Source organism: Canis lupus, chromosome 7 (assembly GCF_048164855.1).
Source record: "Canis lupus baileyi chromosome 7, mCanLup2.hap1, whole genome shotgun sequence".
NCBI classification, from domain to species: domain Eukaryota; kingdom Metazoa; phylum Chordata; class Mammalia; order Carnivora; family Canidae; genus Canis; species Canis lupus.
In genome coordinates, this window is record NC_132844.1 from 57,450,006 (window position 1) to 57,471,568 (window position 21,563).

Below are 21,563 nucleotides of genomic sequence, written 5' to 3' on the forward strand. Positions count from 1 at the left end.
ATTAGAAAAAAATGTTAGCTGGAGGATGTGAGATTTGAAGGATTGGGGGTCAAGGGAGGGCACTCTTCATAGAATGATTCCCAGCAGTGGGGCCGGAGGAAATGAGAAGGGGGCGAGGGTGGTGGTGGGCCTTGAGGTGAGGTGGGAGACGTCGGCCAGTGCCCGGTGCTGAAGGGGCTGGAAGCCCTGCGCAGGTGTTTGGCCTTTGATCCTAGGCTACAGAGATTTTCAGCGTGTGAATCGTATCACGAGGACTGTATTTGAGAGAAATTGTTCTGATGGCAGAGGGGAGGACAGATTAGAGGGGAGCCAAAGATCTGCAAGACCACGGGCGTGATACGTTTGTGGTCCATGCTTGCTCACACCCCAATCCAGCACATTCTGTTGCCCGCCCCCCCGCACCCCTCCCCGCCTTGCACCAGCTTCTGGGTGCACCGCATTCGAGGGTTGACTGTCACTCTTCCGGACAAAATACCGACAGCCCCAGCCTCCTGCTAACTCAGCTGGTTGAAACCACACACACCCATAATTCCAAGCCCCTTCCTATAGCCAGTACCGGCTTCATGGGTGTGCAAGCTGTACAGTTGCGTGCAGCCTGTATCGAAAGGGTCTTCATACTTGGTTTAATGTTCTATGTCACCATCTTGAAATCCTTAATTTTTGGAGGAGTGGCTTTGCATTTTCATTTTTTTGCACGGAGCCCTGCAAATTATGTAGGGGGTTCTGCTTCCGGCAACGAACCGACGGTAGCCTTCAGATAATTCTTGAAACCCTCAGGCCAAACAGCTGAGGACTTCCACAGTTGTCCCAAGATCAGGCGCAGAACATTGCCAGCATTTCCAGAGGCAGGAAGGAGGGAGTCTTTCCCTAGATGGCCAGCAGACTCTTCCAGGCCTGCTCTGACCTGCCTCTCTTCGGGGGCTCTGTAACACATCTGGACCATGGCCAGAGAATGCTTTGGCTCAGTGGGAGAGGATGAGGGCATTCTTGACTTGTGCGGAGTTAAACACTTGGAGAAATTTCAGGAAGAAAGCACTTGGTAAAAGGTAAAGCTAGCTGACCCACCAGCCCCTGCCCGCTGCTCAGCTCATTCATATTTTCATGGGCCTTAGCATGTTTATTCTCCTCTTTCCAGTGGCCAAAAGACAAGTTTAAATTTCTTATTTCCTCTAGGGAGCCTGGAGAGAGGCAACAGGCACCAAATACAGGAAATCATGTGGAGAGGATCTTTTATTTATTACGGGTTCCCATATTACTTCCCCTCCCCCAGCCTCCGCCTCCACCTCCAGCCACACTGTGTCTTCCAGCTTTTTCCTGCGGCAGAGAACAGAAGGCAGTTCACCTCTGCTCCCTGAGGTCTGTTTGAGCCCTGAGGATCTGAAACTGGTCTGGTAAAAACGCCTCCCTCCTGTGGTCGTGTGATTGAATGGGAGGCCTTTGAATTTCACCTCACCTAGGAGGTTCAGGGGAAGATCTCCAGTACAGGGTCAAATTTTAGGAGGCTGCAAATCCCAGAAGAGCAAGGTAGGTCCCTGTATTACTTTGTTCTGTCTTGGTGGGAATCAAGCTGCTCTGAAGTATATGTGTATATATGGCTTCTCTGGCTGGCTGCGTCTTTTCAACATGTGTGTCTTGTTGAGATTTACTGATTACTGGACTGTGAGAAAAACTTGTGACCAGAGAGATGACATTTGGGCTTTTTTGATTTTGAACCTCTTTGGAAAAAGAATGCCAACTGGCATGGTACATAAAACATGGAGCTGATTCTTATTTTCCTTGGAGGGCATATCATATTAGAAGTTGCATTTTTTTTGACTTCTGCAAAAGAGGGAAAAGCTTACTGCCTGACTTTTCTTTTCAAAACATAGACACCTACCATGATTTTTTAAAATTTCTTTCTGAGGTAGGGTTGTATTTTTTTTTTTTTGAGTTAAAAATGTACCAGAGATCACAGAGGATTTTGTCACAGAAATAGAAATAAATGTTCCTAATGTTCCTAATTTAGAGTACCTATAAGTTATAAGTAAACGAACAGAGATTCTGTTTAGGTTCTGGTGGACTTCCATGTTATATTCCACATTTGAAAATATGAAACAATTGCTCTCTCTGCAGATTCCTGATATTAGATGCAAGTAGTGACAATGTCTATGAAGTGATGGCCAAGAGGCTGATTTTATTTATCCTGCTGTGATAATTGGCTGCCAGGATGGTGCTCACCCCTTCGCTGGTGACTTCTTTTGGTTGCTATTGAGAATCAAGGTGATGTGTCATCTGAGACTTGGAGAGGGGTCAAGTTTTATTCAAATAACACTACATATATCTCTAGAATTTTTTTTTTTTTTTTGCCTTTTGTGTTTTCATTATTTTGTTTTTGTCTTCACGACTAACCCTTCCTCTGGAGGAAATATTTTATGGTGACTTTACAGAATATCAGCCAATTTACATCCATGTATTGAACACTGACTATTCTTTCCAAGCCTATTTAGTTCAGATGCTTGTGATTTCTTGCCACTTAAACATTCTACCTTAGCACAGTCTCTTTCCGTTCCATCCTCCATATCCTGCTACAGGTTCTTGGGAACATGCAGTTGCGATAATGTCACTCCCCTCAGTGAGATATTTCCTCTGCACCCCATTGCTTACCTCCTTGCTACCTACAGGGTAGTCTGTTCTGGGTCAGTTGCATCACACATCGCTCGGGAGCTTGTTAGAGATGCAAATTCTCTTCCTAGACTCCGTGAATCTGTATTTTAACCAGGTCCATGGGTGATTCATATGCACATTGAAGTTTGAGAAGCCCCAACTTAAGGAAGGCAGACAAGATCTTCTAAATTTGGTCCTTTTCATCCCACCTCTCACCACCTATCTTTCCAGCTGTACTGAGCACTTTCTGTTTCCCCAAGACATGACAATTCTAATGCCTCCTACATCTCTCTGTGCCGTTTTCCCTGTCCAGGAAGCCACCACTCATCTTCTCTACCCAACCACCATTGCAGCCTGATTAGTAAACCCTCCTTCTCCTCATCTAGTCCACCTAGTCTAGTCCACCTCAGACCAAATATCTATCAAGTCTCTATGGCACTCGGTGAAATGCTTTTTTCATAGTCTTTAGCACATTATATCATGACTGCTTTACTTATTTTCATCTGTGGGAGTTATTAGGCTTTTACTTTGGAATCTATAACTCTTGGCGCAATGCTAGGTGCATAGCATATGCTCAATCAATGTTTATTGAATCCATGAAGAAATGAGTGAATAAATGAATGGATATATTGACTGAAGAGCCCAAATTTATTACCAGATTGAGAGCTATAATTTGAAGTTTTCCAAGGAGATTGCCAATCTCCATAATATTTCCCATGCTGTCTTTTATGAGACTTCACTGGATTCATTTTTTCACCGAGTATTTTGAATATCCACTATGTGCCATACCTTTCAGAATCTTTTATTTATTTTTTTTTTTTGAGGGATAGAGAAAGAGAGAGCCCATAAACTGGGGTGGAGGGGGCAGAGGGAGAGGGGGAGAGAGAGAATCTTATGTAGGCTCATACTCAGCATGGAGCCCAATGTAGTGCTTGATCTCACAATCCTGAGATCATAACCTGAGCTAAAATCAAGAGTTGGATGTTTAACTGACTGAGCCACTAGGCACAGAATCTATTTCTTTATGTCTCTATGGATAGCCTCTTCCATTAGGTGTTTCTCTACCAGTGCCCCTCCTGTCTACCACTCTAAGTCAGAGACTTACTCATTTTTCAGCAACTATGTACCGAGTACCCACTACATACCAGGCACTGCACTGTGTCCTTGGGATATGATAGCAAATGACACAGATGTGAGCATTGCCTCCATTCCTTACAGAGGACACATCCTTTATCATCCTCTATCCTGCTTCTCCCTAAAAGGCGTTAAGGAAAACTGAAAGTCTAGGGATGCCTGGGTGGCTCAGCAGTTGAGCGTCTGCCTTTGGCTTAGGGCATGATCCTGGAGGTCCTGGGATCGAGTCCCACATCAGGTTCCCTGAATGGAGCCTCCTTCCTCTGCCTGTATCTCTGCCTCTCTCTCTGTGTGTCTCTCATGAGCAAATAAATAAAATCTTTTAAAAAACATGAAAACTGAAAGTCTGATCTCTAATAAATATTGGCATATCCAGGTAAAGGCATTGGGCACTAGAAGGCAGTGTAATTTAGCAGAAAGCAAGCTGGGCCGTGCTTTAGGGCCCTGATTTAGTCCTGCCCCTGAAACTCACTTGCCATGTGAATTAGGGTGGGGCCACCTTCATTCTCTGAACTTTGATTTTTCTTTAATGGTGAGCAAGATACAGAGCTATATAAGGAAGGGATGCTCTTGCCTTCATGAGCACATAGAGAAGATGATGTCTCTGGATGATGTCCAGAGTGCTTTGCACTCACCTCCTCTCATGCTGGATGATTATTTGAAAGGCGATGCTCTGTACTCTGAGTCAAGCTGGCAAGAAGAGATCTTAAGGGAGTCATTGTATTACTCAGCCATACGCTCAGCCGGCAAGCATGGTGTAGCAGTGGTTCAAAGGGAGCGGTGACCTGCAGCTTGAGGAAATCCACTTGACATTAATTGTTGGGTATAAAACTGGTTGAAGCAGGGCAGCTAAGGAAAAAAACCGTGTCATCCTCAGGCAATCTCTGTTTTGGAAAGCAGCCAGAAGAAGGGAAGAATGTAGCTCTACCAAGTAGTACAAGGACACATCTAAAAGCTTCAAGACGTATAGCCCATCCCTGACCCTCACTGTGGCACAGCTACAAGGATTTCCTTCTTATTTTTCCACCCAAAGATTTGTGTCCTAACCAGATGTTGCCTAGAATCCAATGTTGGGCAGGGCATAGTATTCTTTGTCTCCATGCTTGGCACTCCCATGGGGCGCTTGGACAGCTGGGGGGGAACAAATACCTTCTTTTTTGTTCTCTAGAAACAACCACCAGCTCAGTCTGAAGCAAGTTGCTTGGGCAATCTCAAAGAATGACTCTTTCCATCTTCAAGCCCTCCTGCATCATCTGGAGCTTCCAAAGGAAATGCCTCCTGGACCTCCTGGATTCCTTCTTGCTTCCTATTACTCCTGCATCTTTTTGCCTCTGTACTTCCTACACACCTGCCTTGTCTACAGTCGCCTTTCAGCAGCCAAAGTGTTTTCTGCTGGTCGGTTCCTAACCTTTCAAGTTAACATTAATCCCTATTAGGAAGCTCAAGTTGTAGCAACAAAAGAAAGGTCAGCCTGCATATGAAATTTCTAATGACCTCCCATCAATCTCACAATGTACCTGGGATCAACCTTGGCTGTACCTGGCAACATTTCTTTTTAAATCAGAGTCATGTGGTGGATTAGAAAGAGGCAGACGTGGTTTTGAATCTCCCTTCTGCCATTTCCTTTCATAGGTAGCTATATCTTGCTAAGTCTTGGTTTCATTTCTAGAAATACAGATAATTTTCAGTACAAAAGGTTGTAGAGATTAATTAGCTTCAGTACCTAATGTGTTGCCTCAAGAAATACATCAGATTTTTTAAAAAAGATTTTATTTATCTACTCATGAGAGACACACACACACACAGAGGCAGAGACACAGGCAGAGGGAGAAGCAGGCTCCATGCAGGGAGCCCGATGTGGGACTCGATCCCGGGACTCCAGGATCACGCCCTGGGCTGAAGGCAGGTGCCAAACTGCTGAGCCACCCAGGGATCCCCAATACATCAGATCTTATTTATTTGTTTATGAGAGACACAGAGAGAGGCAGAGACATAGGCAGAGGTTCCCAGCAAGAAGTCTGATGTAGGACTCAATCCCAGGACCCTGGGATCACGACCTGAGCCAAGGGCAGGTGCCCCCTACATCAGATCTGAGCCACCCAGGTGCCCCCTACATCAGATCTTAAAAGAGGAGGCTGGCCAAGATGGTGAAAATGAGAAAACTGGGGACACCTGCGTGGCTCAGCGGTTGAGCATCTGCCTTAAGCTCAGGGAATGATCTCGGGTCTGGGGATCGAGTCCCACATCGGGCTCCCTGCATGGAGCCTGCTTCTCCCTCTGCCTGTGTCTCTGCCTCTGTCTCCGTGTCTCTCATGAATAAATAAAATCTTGAAAAAGAAAATGAGAAAATTGTCATTTGCAGATTAGTAGAAGGAACCAGAAGATATTCAAAGTAAAAGATTGGTCTTGTAACATGTGAAGGTTGCCTTCAAATATTTAAAGATCACTCTATGTGGGAAAAGAAGTCAACAGAAGATTGATGAGAAGAAATTATAGGGTAACAGGTTTTAGTTCAAAGGTGGAAGGATTTACCCACCGTCAGGACTGCCTAAAACCGGGTGAGCTGCTTTGTGGTGTGGTGAACGCCCTGTCCCAGGCAGTGTGCCAGCACCCTGGAAGCCCATGGCTGGGGTGTTCCCGAAGGGATGCCCGCACTGGGTGGAGTCCGGGTGATGACCTCTAGGTCCTTCCCGCTCAAAGCTACCAGGAGTCTTGTGATGTCAGGTTCCCAACCCAAACCACCAAAGGAGCGTTGCAAAAAAAATAAAAAAAAAAAAAAACCAACAGGCTGTAGAGTGATAGCAGCTGCATTCTGACTAGCTAGCCCGACCTATCTGCAGCGGTCATTTCTATAAAGGGTCTTTGCCACAACAATAGAGCTACAATGGACTTCCAGGAAAAGCGAAAAAGAAATGAGAACAATGAGGTGGGAAAAGTTCACCCCAAACCACTCTTCTTGGGTTACTTTTTAACTAGATTGTGGGTTACTTCTGGTGCTGCAAACACATTCTTATTTGATGGAAAATTGCCATGTTTTGGTACATTTTCTCCCAAACTAGGTTGAGGCAAGGAACAGCAGGACTTGGAGCTTTGTCTCTAATCCCTGCTTTATCCATAAAACAGAAACGCTACTCTATGGATACGTATTCTTAGCTGTTCAGAAGTCTACTCTCCTGTGAATTGCAGGGACCATGAGCGGGATAGAGGACTCTCATGGAGAGAGGACAGCTGCCTGGGGCTGTCTGCCCACTCGGAGTTGAGATCTTGAGCCATGGCTCCCACCCATCTCCTTTTCTGCTAAATAGGCCGTGTTTGTAGCAGCCTCTCTGCCTGCTAAGGACCTGGAGACTTAGAGTAGGGGAGAATTTAGCTCAGGAGGGTCCTACGTGGGTCATCTTGCTGGCTGCCGCAGGCTTCCCTGCTAATGCTTTATTCTTCCTAAACTCAGAAGAACTGGCTGATCATGTTTTTGAACCCTCACATCCTCTGCAGTCAGTTGGACAGCAACTCAGTATGCTGTGCTCTCTCTTTAGTCTTGTTCTGGAATCCTAGAGCGAGAGAGCAGAGGTCCTTTCCACAGAAATGGGTATCGGCAAACGCTACATTTTGTCAAAGCAAACCGAAACCATGATATATTTTAATCTCCTGGGTTACCTAGGCTTGCTCTCTCAAAAACAAAGTTAAAAAAAAAAAATCCCTTTGAAATATAATCAACTGTGCATGGCAAAATCATAGAAACCCATGCAGACCGGTGTGTTTATTTTTAGATGCACATCAGCCTGGCCAACATAGCAAAGCAACTGTCTAATGTCCAAACTATGGCCCTGGGAATTTCCTCTAACGAGGCTGTGTTTCCGTGCATTGTTACAGTACAAAGGGCAGGAGGCCCGAGTGGAAGGTTCATGGTAACCCCGCCCAAAGAGAGATCTGGAACCTGTCATTCCCTCAGTCTACATGGTCCTGAGTGCTGGGGTCAATATGGAGGTCGCCCGCCAGCTCTGGGCAGATGCAAATGAGTAGACATGTATGATTATTTCATCTAAAAATATCCCAGAGACCTGTGATGGCATTTTAAAAATAAAGGCTCAGCTTTCTGTTGGCAGCCAAAGATCTAATCCGCACCCGTGCCGTGAAGTGGATTCTCCTCTAGCCCAGAAATAGGGATGTCATTCAAAGATCCTGCATTTGACCACAATTAATAAAGGGCTTGTCAAGCATGTTGTAGTAAAAAAGCATCCATGCACACACATGTAGCCACACGCACATACGGAGAGCAGATATCACACATTTATCTGAATCACTCGGATCTTTGCTATTATCCCAAGCCACTTTCTGTTCTTTGATTTATCTATCCACAAAATGGGTGCAACAAACCTCATGTCCTATTAGTTTTGGGAGGAATAAGATACAATATTACAAATAAACTGACTCAAACTAGACTTTTGCTAACGGGTTTCCATTTTGGGCCTAGTACACTTTGAGCTCCTGACAAGAAATTACTGTAAAAATATTTACCATCAAGTCTCCGGGGATTTTGGTTGTTGCTGCTTTGGGGGTTGCTCTTTTGGTTTTGTTTGTTTGATCTTTTATTGTTTTGTTTTGTTTTGCCACTACAGAAAAAGAAGCCTAATCTGTTACCTAATTGGCACGCTTTGCTAGTAGAGTTTTCAGGTCTTTGTCAAGCTGTCCCTAACTCTGGGGAAGGTCACTGCATTAGTACATAAGGTTGCAACGCTCAGGGTTGTATCTAGGGGTCACTAGGGAAGACGAAGGGGTACGTCTCAGGTCTGCACATGGCAGCCAGTACCTACTCTGTGTGGGGTCTGTGACCTGCATTCCAGCACCTTGTCTGGGGATGGGGCCCCTGCACGATCAAAGGCCCGAAGGGCAAGGGGACCACATATACAAATGGCAGCTCTGAGCCGGGATTGTGGGACCCTGCCAGTAGGTGGATGTCCAGGCCCCCTCCAGGTCTGCAGATGCAGGAAAAGGTGTTCTAACCCTTTGGTGAAAATGCAAGAATGTTGTTAAAAAATGCCTTTATGGATTGTTTTGTTTGCAAGTGTTTATTATCAGACACCCTCAGGGGTTCACAGGGCAGGTTGCGAATGTCCGAAGTAGGGCCTGGGAATTTCCTTCTACAAAGGCTGTGCTTCCTCTCTTTGTTAGCCCTCGGAGAACAAGTGGAAGCATTACTAGAGATCCTGACTTAACCCTTTCTCCTGTCCACCACTCCTGTGTCCTCACATCACAGAAAAATCATGCTTCCAGCTTGCTGAGGTGCAGAAAGATTTCGGGTTGTGTGTGTGCACCTACAGGTTAACGTGTGTGTGTGTGTGTGTGTAAAACATTTCATTTTAAAAGTTTTCATTCAGTATCATACCAGGCACCCAATCACAACTTAGACCAGGTAAAATCTCTACTTTCTTTACCTTATATGCTTTCCTATGAAAAATGTTGACCCAGTTTCGGTTCCCTGTCCCCAGGACGGAACCCTCCGAGAATGACAGTTGCTGTTCTCATTTAGGACCCTCTTATTGCCTAACATGGGACACCATGAGTTGAAGATTTTCCAGTCAACCAAGTAGTTTACTGCCCCTATGCTGCATACCGAAACTCTACCAGGCCCCAGGGGAAAGCAGAAGTTTTGCCTACAAGAAACATCAAGAGTAATGACGTGTACACATATATACAGACACACACACTCATGAGTTATAAGTGAGGATACAAGTGAGGATAACTGTGTAGTCTAAGTCTGGGACAATCCAAAGAGATACGCAAACCCTTACCCAGCTGGGGACTCTAAGTATCCCCAGAGACATTTTCACAGTGTTTCCACTGTCCACAAATCTCCAAGCACTAGCATGGGCAAGTGCATGAGTGCACACAGATATATATATATATATATATATGTGCATAGACACACACACACATACACACACACACATACACACACACAAACACCACTCCCAGGAGACAGCATTGCCTTCGCAGAGGAAGTGACTCCCTTGCTTTCTCACCACCAACTCCATGCAAGGATCAGCTTCAACACCATTTCTTCCTCCTCCCTTCCTGTCTCCAGAGATGACCTTTCCCTGCATCCAGAGCTCAGCTCTCCCTCCCTCCCTCTCCCCCTCCGCCCCACCCCCCCAAGGCCTCACTACTTTCCTCTCTGATTGGCTCTATCTGATTATCATTGAATTCCACTCAGGTCTTTCTCATTTCAAAACAGTAGGAACAGCAAATCTTCCCCAACCCCATATTGTTCCTCCATCTTCCTTTTTCTCTTGCCAAATAAATTTTTGAAGCATTTTGGTTGTGCCTGTCTTCGAGGTATCACCAACCACTCACCCTGCTAACCACTGTGCTCTGTCTTCCCATCTGCCCTCCCCCATACACGCTGGCGATTGCTTTTGCCCAGATTATCTCTGACCTCTACTGTCCCTGAACCTCTATCTCATTTCACTGCCCACAGCACCTGTTGCTGATGACTGCCACCCCCAGTCTGGTCCCCGCCTGCTGGGACCCACAGTCTCCCTTGTGTTTTTCTCACTGAGCCTTCCCAGTTTTCTTTGTAGGTCCTTTCCATCTGCTGTGCCCTCACCTTCCCGGTGGCTGTGATCTGGACCACCTTCTCTCCATCTGCACCACCTCCCCACTGTACTCCATTCCTTTGTCTAGAGTCCTCTTTCTTCCTTTCTCTGTCAAGTAAACGATCGTGTCTTCCAGAGCTCATTTTCTTTCTTTTTAAAAAAGATTTTATTTATTTATTCAAACACAGAGAGAGAGGCAGAGACACAAGCAGAGAGAGAAGCAGGCTCCATGCAGGCAGCCTGATGTGGAACTCGATCCCAGTACTCCGGGATCATACCCTGGGCCAAAGGCAAAAGCTCAATCGCTGAGCCACCCAGGTGTCCCCCAGAGCCCATTTTCAATGCCCCCCAGCAACTTCCTTTTGAGGGCCCCCCATCCATGTGCAGAACTCACCTCTCTTCTAGCTCTTCTCAGCAATTTCCCAAGCCTCTTAGAGTTGACATACATACATACAAGTTTGTATTCACAGCCATTGTTCATGTGCACGTTTTCCCAGGCAGCAGGGATGCCATCTTATTCATATTTTTATTCCTAGCCCCTGGTGTGGTACCTGGCACAGCAGGTTTTCAATAAATGTTTTGTAAGGAATTGGAAATGCAAAAGCACCCTTTCACCGACATTTTGGTAAACCAATCCCTGAACTTGGATGACATCTGCATTGTTTTGCAATGGATGTATTAGTAAGCTTTAATTTTAATATTATTTTTTAAAGATTTATTTATTTACTTATTTGAGAGAGAGAGAGAGAGAGAGAGATGAGGGGAGGGACAGAAAGAAAGAGAGAGAGAGAATCTTGAACAGACTCGCCTTTGAGCATGGAGCCTAATGCTGGTCTTCATCCTAGGACCCCAAGGTCATGACCTGAGCCAAAATGAAGAGTCAGACACTCAATTGACTGAGCCCCACAGATGCCCCTGACTTTAATATATTTTGTAAAACTAAGCTGTGCACATAGCTAAGCTATTTTTAAACAATACTTCGCCTTTTCCAAAAATTGAAATCCCAGTTCTTAACACTGCCTATTGGTGTTTTGTTGAAATGACAGCTTGGACTTCACGTTGAATTTCAATTGCCAGTCAGGGAGAATTCCTGAATGTGTCATGAATGACACTGTATTTTCATGCACCTGAAGTGGTGGGGGAGGCCTGTTGGACCAGAACTGATCATTTGTCAAGGTCGCCACTTCACCGGGAAGCTGGCCTTGCACACAATGTACCTGCAGGTCACTAGAGGCCAGTGATTGATTTGCAAAGTTGACTTCAGGAGAGCTGAGGAGGCCGCAGGGGAATGAGCCTGAGCCCTGAGTCAGTGCAGAATCCACCTGACCTGCTGCCCCCTGGGAGCGTGCAGGGCACAACAGGGCTTCGAGGACAGTACCTGAGGCTCACACTGCTCTGCATCTCCCATGGGGCCAGGAGGAGGGCTTAGATGGACTGCTCTTTACTTTGAAGACTCTCATCCCTTTAAAATCTCTATTTTGGGTTTTTATGCTGACATACGTAAAACATGAGTACAAGACAACTGGACATTGCCAGCAGATCAGCTGACTGGAGCACTGGTCAAAATGCAGATTGCCAGGCTCTACCCGGGACCTAGTCCCACCTGTGTGTGAGGGCAGGTTGGGGGGGAGGGGGAGGGGGAGTCTACAACGTCCACACTTTTCAAGTATCATGAGAGATGGTGCTTCCAAGGTCTGATGCACCTCGAGTTGTGTGTAAGTCACAATATTTAGAAAATACCTGCCAGCTTGTGTTTAGAAAAGTGTTTACACTGCTGGTTTAAGGGGCCCCTCCCTGCATTCCTCTGGGTAGGTTAATAGTCTTACCATCTGGGCTCATCTTTGCAGGGATCTTCCTGCCAAAGTTGTAACCTCTTCCCTGAGCCACAGTTTGGAGGAGAATCATATACTGCTTTGTACCATCCCTTACACCATCCTGTGTTTTTTTGTTTTTTGTTTTTTCCATCCTGTGTTTAACTCTTGGTTTGTTTATGTCTCGGCAACTTGTCTTAGAGCACAGTATAGTGTCATGACAGGTCCTGGGTTTGGGGTTCAGATACTGCCTCAAATTCTTCCGTTTGTTCCCTCTCCACTGTCTATAGTTTATATACAAGGCTTGGCAACTGACTGACTGTTCTAAGCCTCCCTCTCTCAGATGGGAATAGCTAAGTAGTTCATAGATTGTTGTGAAAATTAAATGACATAGTGTGTGAACAATTTCTTAAAAAGCACTCAGCATAAACCCTGTGGCAGAGTTGGTTCTCCTCCAGAGAGAGCGATTAAGAATAACAACAAAAGTATCATCGACACCAACTACTAAGGAACAGAGAGATTAAATAATTCGCCTGAATTTACATGGCTAGTAAGTGGTAGAACTTGGACTTAACCTCTTAAGGCACCTCTGGTCATGCACCACCTCGACGATTCACTCATACCAAACATTGAGCCCTAGCCTCCTCCATGCCCAACACTGTGTTAGGTGCCAGGCACTCAACAGTAGACAGACAAGGTCCTGTCTTGGGGGTTAGAGTCGGGTAAAGGGGGCTCACAGGACGGTGGATGAGCCCACCAATAGACAATTCTTGTGCAGTTCAGTAAGGGCTTTGACAGAAACCAGGGCAGAGGTGTACACATAACTAGAGGGAGTCAGAGGCAGCCTCTTGCAAGGAATGACTTTGACTCAGACCTTGAAGGACATCGGGACTTGGACAAGTGAAAATGGAAGAAGGAGGCAGTTCTGGGGGGAGGCTGGAGAGCACACTGCTTGCAGGACACCGAGGGGGTTTCAGGGGAGAGAGGAAGAAAAGGACAAAATGGCAGAGGGAGGTGAAGATGGATGTGTAGCCCTAATGATGAAAGGTTTTAGCTGAAGGTGACTATGTCGTTTTGAGGAAAGGAGAAACTCTCCATGAACGAAGCCAGCAGCTCCCTTATCTGTCAGTGTTTCTCTTAACAGACAAGGAGCTTTTGATTCGACAGGCCTCCATCTGGGGACCAGGCAACAGTATTTTCCTCCAAGTGAGAACCACTAAGAAAAAAAAGTCATGCTCTACTCAGTGGTTATTAAAACTTCGGTGTGCCTCAGAATCACCTCTGGAGAGCTTGTTCAAACACTAATCACTGGGCCCAACCTCAAGAATGTTAGAATCTAGAGGTCTGAGTGGTCTCAAGAATTGATATTTCTAACACATTCCCAGGTGATGTTTGTGTTGCTGGTCTGTGGTCCCTCAGAACAGAATCTCTGATCATACAGCCAAGAACTTAAACCAAATTATTTGTGTGACTCTTTTAAAAAAATATTTAAATTCAATTTAGTTAACATATAGTGTATTATTAGTTTCAGAGGTAGAGTTTAGGGATTCATCAGTTGCATGTAACACCCAGTGCCCATTCCATCCCGTGCCCTCCTTAATGCCCATCACCCAGTTCCCCATCCCCCCACCCCCTCCCTTCCAGCAACCCTCAGCTTGTTCCCTAGAGTTAAGAGTCTCTTAGTGATTCATCTCCCTGTCTGGTTTCATTTTACTTTATTTTTCCTTCTCCTTCCTTATGTTCATCTGTTTTGTGTGATTCTTAAGCTGCATTAAAATTTGAAAGTTCCTGCAAGAAAGAATTACTAAATCTCTTACCTTCTTTGCTCTAATGCTCCTTTAACTTCTGAATATTTCTGAAGTTGAAGAAAATTTAATCCAAATATTCCCAATATTCTGATTGATTTTGATCTATAAGTGGTCAAAATATGGTGACTTGTAAGTTTCTTTGGAATTTCAAAAATCAACCCTTTGAAACTTCTGTTTGCAAAGCAGGAAGTCACTTGTTGCCCAAAGCAAACACTTCAGTAAAGGGTTTGCCCCTTTGGAGGGGTTTAGAGTCTCCGCTTTTGAGCAAGTTTCTCGACCCTTTAAAACAGTTTGAATCTGAGTCTATGGAATGGGCTGTGAATGTGGAAATAGGTGACTGGTGTCTTTTGAGTGTGGCCAGCTGGCTAAAGCCAACATATATCCCAAAGGTTGTTATTTCCTCCTTGATAGATAAGGCAGGATGAGGCTAGGAAACCCTAAATCGCCTCAAACAAAGGAGGAGTGAAAGGGTGGATGGAGAAGAAAAGATCCTGGAAGCTTAATGTTTCTCTTTGTTTACCAAAAAAAAAATCCTACCTTTTTATTTTTATTTATCTATTCTTTAAAAAATTTTATTTAAATAAATAAAAATGAGAGACATGAGAGACACAGAGAGAGAGGCAGAGACATTGACAAAGGGAGAAGCAGGCTCCAGGCAGGGAACCTGACGAGGGACTCAATCCCAGGACTACGCCCTGAGCCAAAGGCAGATGCTCAACCACTGAACCATGTAGGAACCCCAATCTACCTTTTTTAATATCATGGTCACAAACTAAGTTTTTCACACCAAAGATGGAGAAGAAAAAGGTTGATGTGAAAAATAGCAAGTAGCCAAATTAACAATTATTAACACGAGTGATGAATCAAAGTGAGGCTCCCAGGAGCAAAAATAAATACAAATCACAAGAAAGCAAGTTTCTGTGAGGGTTTGATTACCAATCCAGCTTAAATTCCTCTATCTGTAGTATTAACATGCGAACACCATTCTGAATATTTCGGAGCATCTGGATATCTTCATCGCTCCAAAGCAGATTCAATTCTATTAACAGTCTCTGTTTCATAGTGAAGAAATGGGCTAACTATACATTGTAGGATTTTTTTCCATACTACTCAATTTTGCCTCTTAGTTTACCAGTGAAATTAATTAGTGAAGCTTTGTATTCCATATTCTTACAACAAAATTCAGCATTTACTGAAAGTCATTTTTGAGTTTTGAAACAATGAGTTCAAAGGAAAGTTACCAAAAGGTAATTGAAATGAACAGTTATTATATAAAAAGGAAATAAGCAGAAAATGACTTTCATTGAGCCCGAGAAACAATGAATTTGTATTAACTTTCTCTTTCTTCTCATTTATTTGATTTCCACATAGGAATTTTAAATTGAAGTCCCCCAAATATATCAATTTGTTTGTCTGCTTAGTTGCTCTGAGCCCCCACAAGCTCTCGGGCAAGCAGTGCCCTCCCCTTTCCTGCTGTACCCCCTCACCTTTGAGCTACCTCGGTTCCAACCCCTACCTGCACTCAATCCAGACAGCTGGAGCTTGAGCAGTCAGCTGACCTAGTAAAGCAAGACTCCCATACCTACAGATAAAAAAATACACACACACACACACACACACACACACACTTTATTGCCCTTACTCTGCTTTATGTTGCTACATAGCATCTGTGCTCAACTGATATATAGCCTATTTATTTATTGGCTATATTACTGGCAGGAAAGAAATAACAGTGCCAAAGGCTAACTGAAAAACTGGAGGCAGTTAAGTCAACAGGGCACTAGCAGGCATCAAGATGTCCTTGATTGCCTCCCCCAGGGCACATAGGGGCAAGAAGGTTGACTTTGGGGTGTCAGAGGAGCCTGGCAAGATCTGTAGCCAGGGTAGAGGGAGTTCCTCAGAATTGGACTGAGGGTAGAGGAACACAGCCACTGCCAAAACCGCAGCGTGCCGGGAGGAAGCAAATACCTGGCTCCCCTTTCTTTCCATCTTGCAGTCTCCTACTGGGATCTCCCACCTTCCTGTCCTTCCCATTGCCCTCCAAGATGACAAGGCACTGCAGGATGTGGGGTCGTCCTCCTGGGCACAGAGCAGGGGGAGAGAAGGGCTGGAGGCTCACCAGCATGCTTCCCCAACTAGAATGCAAGCTCATAGGCGACAGCTGTTTTAGTTACTGCTTATCTCCAGGGTCTAGGTTAGTGTCTGGAGCATCAGTTTCATAAATATTTGCTGAATGAATGAGTGATGCATAGCTTAGAAGAAGAAACACATGAAAAAGAGGATTTGAGCAATTACATAGAGTGTGTGATGCAAATCCACACACCATCACTGTTACCATATTTAAATACACCCTTGCTCATAATGCTTTCACAAGAAGGGATATTCTGAGAGGGCAGGTACAACAGACAGACCTGGAAGAAAAAAACAAGAGGATACCTGGCATCTGATCATACACATATACAATTGAGTTATCCAGAAGTTCACATTATACATTTCTAAAATCATGCTCTACGTCCATCCAGTAGATGGACCCCAGTGCTGTCCATCCAGCCGCACAAATACCATGGTCTGAAGGTAGTGTCCTGGGATCCACAGATACTAGAGTCCTGAGAGGGATGGTCCCCAGTCATCCCCACCCTGGGTAGGACACAGGACCTTGGACATGAGGCAGGTCTGGGTTCCATCCTCCCCAAATCAGCTCTGTGATTGAGTTTCCTGTCTGTGAAATGGGACAATTGCTCTCCCACCCCACAGAGTTGTGGAGGCTCATTGGGGCCTTGACTCACTGACGTGGTATAAACCACTTAGTAGTAACCAGAAGGGTCATTTCTTGTGCAAGATGCAGTATTTAATCTTGAGAGTGCAAAGTGGAAAGAGCCACAGAGGCTCTGCTTTCTGTGCTGGAGCCATTCCCTCGTGCTCTTGATTAGAGAGAGGGTCAGGAGGTAATAGGACAGCCAGGCCCAGAGGATGGCTTCACCCCCTGCCCCAAGCAGGACTTCCTGCTTCCTTCCTTCAAGTCAAGTGGAGCTGAAGCTGGTTTCCCTTCTGACCCTTGGTCAGAGCCACACTCCACACTTTTTTTTTCAGATGGCCTGCGGGGCTCAGAACTGTATTGAGAATGAAGAATTTTTTGGCTTCCTTCCTCTGGCCAGGGAGAGGTCTCCAGATGGAGCTGAAGTGAGGAGCAGGTGGGGGCCTGGTGGGGTGGGGGAGGGGAAGGCAAGGTCAGCTTCCCTCAGGGCAGATGGGAAAGGTCTTAGTGAGTCCTTCTTCAGCTCTTCTCCACTTCTCTGTGCTAGTGGCTTCCTCCATCCCGTTTGGTCTGTAACCCTGAAGGACTGCTCCCAGTTAAAACAGATGAGGCTAGTGAAGGAAGAGAGCATGAGCAGCCCTCTGACACCAAAGTCTCGTACACTCGTACACTCGTACACTCGTGTGAGGAGCTTGCAAGAAGAGATCCTCTGGGTTTGGTGGCCCTGAGGGCAGGATGTGGGGAGAGGACTCCTTAGTCACAGGCAATAAAGTGGTACACAATCTGTAGAGAATTCAAAATCAATAATAACATAAACAAAAAAAGCCTTTAAAAAATTATCACCACATGATAACCTTTCCAAACACTGTCGGAGACAAAATATTCTTCCTAAAAAATCTTTTGTACAAGATTTTTTTTTAAAGTTCTAAACAATGGGTGCCATCACTTGTGAACTTCAGTAATATAAGGTCCTAATTATCATACTTTTATTCCCTAGTTTTAAATAAAGATTGTATTCTATACAGAAGTTAATTTAGAAAACTCTCAGTTATATAGTGACTCTTGACAAAGGGACTCAGCTACACGTGCTTATTTCTAGAATAAGTTCCTTGTAAGTGTCTGAGCTTATTTGAAGGGTCTGTAGCCCTTGGGCATGATATGTCCCCGCATTTGAACATCTATTAAAAATAAATAAATTTAACATGGTGGTTGCATAGACAAGCTGAATGGGAATTGCTTCAATTCTGTTATTCTATGGGACCACAATGGAGTTTTATTTGTGTTTAAAATTTAAAATGGTGAAGGCGTGCCTGGGTGGCTCAATCCCTTAAACATCCAACTCTTGGATTTCAGCTCAGGTCATGATCTCAAGGTTCTGGGATGGAGCCCCATATCGGGCTCTATGCTCTGCGAGTAACCTGCTTGGGTTTCTCTTCCTCTAACTACTCATGTGTTCGCTTGCTGTCTGTCTCTCAAATAAATAATAAATAAATCTCTTTTAAAATTTTTAAAATAGGGCGGCCCCGGGTGGTTCAGTGGTTTAGCACTGCCTTCAGCCAGGGTGTGATCCTGGAGACCGCGGATCGAGTCCCACGTCAGGCTTCCTTTCTGCTTCTCCTTCTGCCTGTGTCTCTGCCTCTCTCTATCTCTCTCTGTCTCTCATGAATAAATAAATAAAATCTTTAAAAATAAAATAAAATAAATAAAAAATTTTTAAATAAATAAATAAAATTTATAACAGTAAAGGAGAGTACGACCTGACCTGCAAATGATACTCTTTTCTTTTGGCAGACACAAAATTTAGTTCCACCTTAAATATTTTATTGATTTTTAATATTTTAAAATTAACTGTTTTCTTTTTTAGTTGTTTTGAATCTGAATGACTTAATCAAGAAAATAAGAATTATTACTGACAATAATGTTTTCATATAAAAGAGGGAGGAATTAGTAAGAGATCGGGTGCAGATGTCAAATATACAAGAAGTCTCCATGGTCCAGAATTCCCTGCACTGACAGCCACTTTCTTCATTCTGATTTTGCAATGTAGAGAAATAGGAGTGTGTGTGTGGTAATGGTATACGTGTGTGTGTGTGTGTGTGTGTGTGTGTTTTACTGGGCTTAGGCAACCAATTCTCTTCTTTAAGTCATTTCTTGGTTCCTGGAAAATTTCATTTTAAACGTAGAATATTTCATTTTAAAACTAGAAGTATACTCAAATGCTATTGCTATTAGTGCTCATAAATAACCTGTGGGCAGGCACCCAGTGTAGAAGGCGATTCTGGCACTGAAGAAGGGATGATATGAGAGCATTGCTGACTTATTAGTAAGTGACTCAAGGGCCAGAGGTCATTCATAAGAGTGGCCATATTTAGTGAGAGCTCAGCAGGTTTAAATAAACAATCCTGGACAGAAGGACACCCTAAGTGTGTACACATATTGCCACGTAAAGCACAAAGGCCAGATCTTGATGGCCCAAAATAAAATGGAAAGTTGAATAACATTAGAGGAACTCAGGAAAAAACTAAAAATAATACATGGTTTTCCCTCTGTTAATGTTCCAGGTCAAATGAGGCAAGCTTAAGGGGTGTGGGCCTGGAATAATCATGTAATTGTTGCTATCTATGTAGCTGTGTTCTGTGTGCTATGTAGCACATCTAAAAATAATCTAGTGGTCCCTAGAGGCAGACTTTAATTTGTAGAAGGCAATGAATGCAGTTAGGATAGGTCTTGAACCTAGAAACCTGGATCTCTGGTTACCCTGGTATGGGCTATTAGAGCTACGGAGGGATGAGCAACTTCCATGAGACAGGGTGCCAGGATACCCGATGGTAGGCTGTTTCAAAGGGAGGTAGCAACCACTATGAACACCTTTCCCCTAGTCTCTTACCCATCTATTTCTGAAAAACTCAAAAAGTATAGGCTAGAATCCAGAGCACCTTGCCTTTGGATTCACCACCTCAATTACCAGGCTGACTAGACGCCTAGACAGACTCTGAGTTTGCCATAATGATATGAAATAGAAACAGATCAGTGAGTAAACAGGGTGCCAAAGTGATGCCATATCCATGACTTAGATCTGGGGAGATGGGGAATTCAATAAATCTACATGTAAGCCACTCAAAGTGAACAAAGAATGCTTTCCCAACATTAAGACAAACAAGTATCTTGGTCTAACAAGATACTGTGAACGATGGAGTATTTGGGTTCCCCAGAGCTCTGTGTTGAGCTCTGTCCTTTTCAGCATTCCACATCGCTATGCTTTTAAAAGGCACATTCTTGCTTTCCCCAAGGAGTTTAACTTAAGAAGTTTTGATTAATGTTCATTTATGCTTCATTTTCCATTCTTACCACTGCTGTCCCCGATTTTATGCTTCTGCTCAGCAGGGCTGAATTTTAGAAACTTTGTTGTTCTTCCTAGACATAGGCGTCAGCCAGTCTTTCTGATTTCGTTCTCAAGCAAACACTGTCATTGTGCCTGACATATTATGTATTCTTGAAAGGGCATTTATAAAGAATGCATTATTCTTTTGAAGACTTGAGAGAAGTGTTAGTCCAGGGACATAACTGTTAGATGTGATGCAAGAACCAAGAGCAGTGACTCTGGAGGAGGTGAGATTTGTACTTGCAGGGGTGGCAGTTTTACTACAGTCGCCTTCTCTGTTTGACCAGAGCTGACATTGGCCTACTAGTGTTACCTCCATATTGCAAGTCTTGGCAATTTTATTGAGCATCGGTTATGTGCCAGGGACTTCTAGCTCCATATCAGAAATTACTTCTACTGTTTGGCTAAGATGGTGGAGTATGTTCCCTTCCATGGAGGGGGGCTCCTGTAATCTTATTAACAAGCAGGAGGTCATGTAGCATTACTGTGCACAGTGTATTAGCAAAACCATGCTGTGACCTTGCTTTTGCAAATACTGGATTCCCCTGATGGTATGTATCTAGCCAGCTGAAAAACAGACAAGGATAAAACCAGTCTCTGTTTGACCCATTTATTCATTAAACAAGTATTAATTGAGCACCTATTACGTTCCCTTTCACATTACCTAGTATTTTAGTTCTTATTTTCCTTTATAATCTCATTTGCAAGTTACTCATTTATAACTTTTTTTTTTTTTTTTTTTGAGAGAGAGAGGATGCCCAAGTAAGGGAAGGGACAGAGGGAGAGAGAGAGTCTTAAACAGGTTCCATGCTCAGTGTGAAGACTGATGTGGGACTCCATCCTACAACCCTGAGATCATGACCTGAAACACAATCAAGAGTTGGATGCTTAACAAAATGAGCCACCCAGGCACCCCTAACTAATAGTTTTTAAAACTAATAGTATAAAAATAGTTTTTAGACGTTCAGTTCTTGAGTGCTCAATTTCCTATTTTCTTAAATACATCCCTAACCTAGGCTTATGGATGCTATATGAATAAAATTTAGAGAGTCCACGAATTTGAATGAGAAAATGCTTTTATTTTCACTAACCCCCGATTATAATTTAGGACTTCTTTTATTTTTTCATTTAAATTCAATTTGCCAATATATAGTATAACACCCAAGTGCTCATCCCATCAAGTGTCCATCACCCAGCTACCCCATCTCCCCACCCACCTCCCCTTCCACAACCCTTTGTTTGTTTCCCAGAGTTAGGAGTTTCTCAAGGTTTGTCTCCCTCTCTAATTTTTCCCACTCATTCCCCGTCATTTCCCTTATAATCCCTTTCACTATTTCTTACATTCCACATATGAGTGAAAAGGACATCCTTTAATTAGGAATATAGGCAACAAACCATCACAGCATCAGCTGTCCCTATGACTTTGTCACCAATAGA

At 44.0% G+C, this 21,563-nt stretch overlaps 1 protein-coding gene across 7 annotated transcripts in view; it reads left to right on the forward strand.

Moving 5' to 3' along the window:
* The first annotated feature begins 819 nt into the window (after positions 1 to 819).
* Positions 820 to 21,563, forward strand: part of ADGRF5 (adhesion G protein-coupled receptor F5) — a 102,192-nt gene continuing 81,448 nt past the window's right edge. For 3 of the 7 annotated variants that reach the window (XM_072832743.1, XM_072832746.1, XM_072832751.1), the window contains exons 1-3: positions 828 to 1,046; positions 1,174 to 1,524; positions 2,113 to 2,259. The gene's annotated coding sequence lies outside the window, so the exon portion shown is untranslated. Of the gene's footprint in view, positions 1,047 to 1,173; positions 1,525 to 2,112; positions 2,260 to 21,563 lie in introns of those variants that run through there. The other 4 variants (XM_072832745.1, XM_072832752.1, XM_072832742.1 and 1 more) reach the window with 2 other exon arrangements.